Source organism: Aplysia californica, unplaced genomic scaffold (genome assembly GCF_000002075.1).
Source record: "Aplysia californica isolate F4 #8 unplaced genomic scaffold, AplCal3.0 scaffold00933, whole genome shotgun sequence".
Classification (NCBI taxonomy): Eukaryota; Metazoa; Mollusca; class Gastropoda; order Aplysiida; family Aplysiidae; genus Aplysia; species Aplysia californica.
The window spans coordinates 89,872-93,023 of NW_004798203.1; the positions used below are offsets into that span (position 1 = coordinate 89,872).

Consider the following 3,152-nt stretch of genomic DNA (forward strand, 5'->3'; position numbering starts at 1 on the left):
AATGCTTTGCAAAAAGATCGATGATTAAATACCGTCTTTTCATTGGCGGAGAACTATACAGCTTTGAACGTGGTTTTCCGTGGTTATTATTTTTGCCCTTCGGTGTTTTGATAGAAAATCTTGAAAAAAAAAGGTCTACGTTTTCAAAGTTCATTTTTAACATGAAAAGTGTATTATTTTTATTCCATACAAAAAGTTTATAATCTCTACCCATGTATTTACACGGTTTTGTGGGTTTTTTAAATCGCTTATATTATATATCTTTTTAGTTTAGGCTGCCACAGACACAGTATGATTCATGAACAAAATCAGAGTAACTTTCTCTCGTTTAATAGCAAAATAAGAGCTAACGCTGATCATCTTCAGTTTAAAAATGCAGATGTGCATCTTTCTTCTCTTATAACTTGACTTTTACTATTCCCGCAGATTTAAGATTTCTCATGGTAAAAGTCATTATATTCGTAGTCAGTTTAACACAGATTTAGGAGAGATCTGTCATGCCTTTTTTAAATTAACAATCATTTATTCCTAAGTTTGTAACTAAAATAGGACAAATTGGGTACTCTACAAACACTTGTCTAGAACAAAAACTAAGGCACAGTTATTAACCGTTCTTACGCAGAATAAATCTCAAGACATTGAGCTTTTAGTACGCCCGCGTAATGGTTTGCTGAGTGGGATGGGGAAGAAGTTATATTGTTTGAAACATAGTCAAAAATGCGAACTTCCTAACCGACACCGGCAAAGTCGCTTCAGGGCTCATTAACCCCGTGACCCCGAGCCAGGGAGCTCCGGCGGGCTGCTGAGTCACGCTAATTAAAGGTAACAGAATCGGACGAAAAGTGACGTCGTGGTGGGAATAAATATTTCATGAGATACTTTCCCAATTATTTTAGCAGTTGAACATGCGTACAACAAGAATTCAGGGTTTGTTTTCATTCGCAACTCAGTGTTGCCACTTGCCACTTGGAGTAAGATTTTTGTGCGATATCTCGAGGCCCTAGCTATCTGGTCCCATCTCACTTTGATTACACTGTCAAACAAGTCAGCCTTCGCCCCTGTGTGAATGACAGAGCAATAAGTTAATTTTTGGGCCCAAAGCAAAATTTGTTATAATATAGTTATATGAACGAAACAGTGTGTCATAACGGTTCTGAACGAAACCTCATTCTATGTAATTTACAGTTGTTTCAGGATGTAGTACACCTTGCATACATTCCGATATTTTTTATTTTAATCATAAGTGTAAGGGTGTGGATTTTAATCAATATTTTAATTTTTTGTAGTAGTAATGGTTATGAATTAACTATTTGTCCATTTAATATATTTTGAGGGCTTTTGCGTGTTAATAAACTTTAAAAACTAAAACATGTACACAGATACATATTATGAGGACAGTTTCATTTAATAAAAGTTTTCAAAATGAAAGACGGATCAAAATTTATTAATTTTTAGGTCAAAACTGAAGTTTGTTGTAATTGTTATCCCTCATGAACGAACCATTAAAGGTAATTCTAACAGTATTTCAGTGATTAAACTTTGAATTCTCCCTACATAATGAATGGTATATTTTGAGGAGAGTCTCATAAATTAAAACAATTTTATGTGAAACACAGGATAGAACAATAAGTTAATTTTTGGGGCCCAAAGTAAAATTTTTCATAATAGTTATGAACGAAACAGTGCGTCATAATGGTTATGAAAACTTTAAATTTATTCATACATGACCCAATGACCAGTTTGCATTGAAAAATAGTTGTTCAATGGTCTTTTATTTTAGACTATAAGGCTGCGGTTATTGGTACAATAGTGCTTACAACTCTAACTAGTTATTAGTACAATTGTACTAATAACCAGACAGAGTTATTCGTACAATTATTCGAATTTTTGAGGTTGTTGGTAAAAATAAGCCTAGATCACTAGATCTAGTCATCCAGTTGTTTCTCCTCTGGGTTGAGCATCAATGTAATATAACTTTAACCAGGCCTAAAAGGAAAAGTAGGCTAGATCTATACTTCTATTAGTAGATCTATAATTATGACTACATCTAGATCTATATATATAGATGTTTCTTTGTTTTTATACAAAACCATGAGTGGAAATCTTTGAAGTCAAAACATACAATTATGGGGAAAAAATTGCTGGTCAGTCGGGGGAGGAAAGAGAAGAAGAAAAATACAAAACAAAAAACAAAAAACTTCCGGGACCGGGATTCGAACCCACACTCAAAATATAATACTTCTTCTAATGCACACGCTGTCATTTCGGCCATCAGAACTATCAACAGAAGGAGGTAGATTAAAAGCTTAAATTTTTACAGCACGATTTCAACGCAACACACATTTCTAGATCTATCTATCTAGAGTTTAGATCTAGACTTATTATATCTAGTTGTATTTTTTGTTTTACATGAGGCATGAGGCGGCTGGCATCAGATCGGCAGATGAGGTATGACAAAAAAAATTTAAAATTTCAACTGATGATGGAATATTGGAAACACTGATCTAGAGTCTCTAGGTCTAGATCTTGATTTTTAGATCTACTAAGACAGAACATGTAGGTAGTAGGCCTGTGGGCATACAGGCCAACTATTGTATGGATACCTGCAGCACTTCGTAAAATTGTGCGTATTTACAACATTGTACGAATAACTAGACAAGAGTTGTTCGCACAATTGTATGGATAACCACCCCGGACTATAATTAGACCAGAGTGTTATTTTTATAGACAATTTTTAGATTCTAGTCAATGAAACTTGATATATTGATTGTTTTTTGGTAACTTAGTGTTCGTTCATAACTATATCAAACAAAAAAGTAATATTGTATCAAAAATTAATCAAAATTTTTGTCCAATTTTTGTATCCTGTCAATTCTATGTATTTTTGGAAGTTGTTTGCTATCAGCAGCTATGTCTCAAAATATAACCTCAGCCTAGATGAAGAGAGGAACTTTGATTTTCTCATAAATTTGTGTCATCATTGTTATAAATGAACAAGCTTTTTGCGATTTCTGTCATAAAGTCAGAATTACACCAAGACCATATATAGCATGTATAGCTTTGACAGTTACCGAGCCTGTAAGTGTTAGAGCAATCATTAGGCTCTTTGGTGATTTTGTTGTTTCGTTTGTTAAAGTCAAGAATAGGGGGGG

At 33.8% G+C, this 3,152-nt stretch overlaps 1 protein-coding gene across 1 annotated transcript in view; it reads right to left on the reverse strand.

Annotated features, from left to right (window-relative positions):
• The window catches only part of LOC101854760 (prenylcysteine oxidase), a 17,303-nt gene that overhangs the window by 13,224 nt on the left and 927 nt on the right, over positions 1-3,152 (reverse strand). The gene's annotated exons all lie outside the window — the stretch shown is intronic.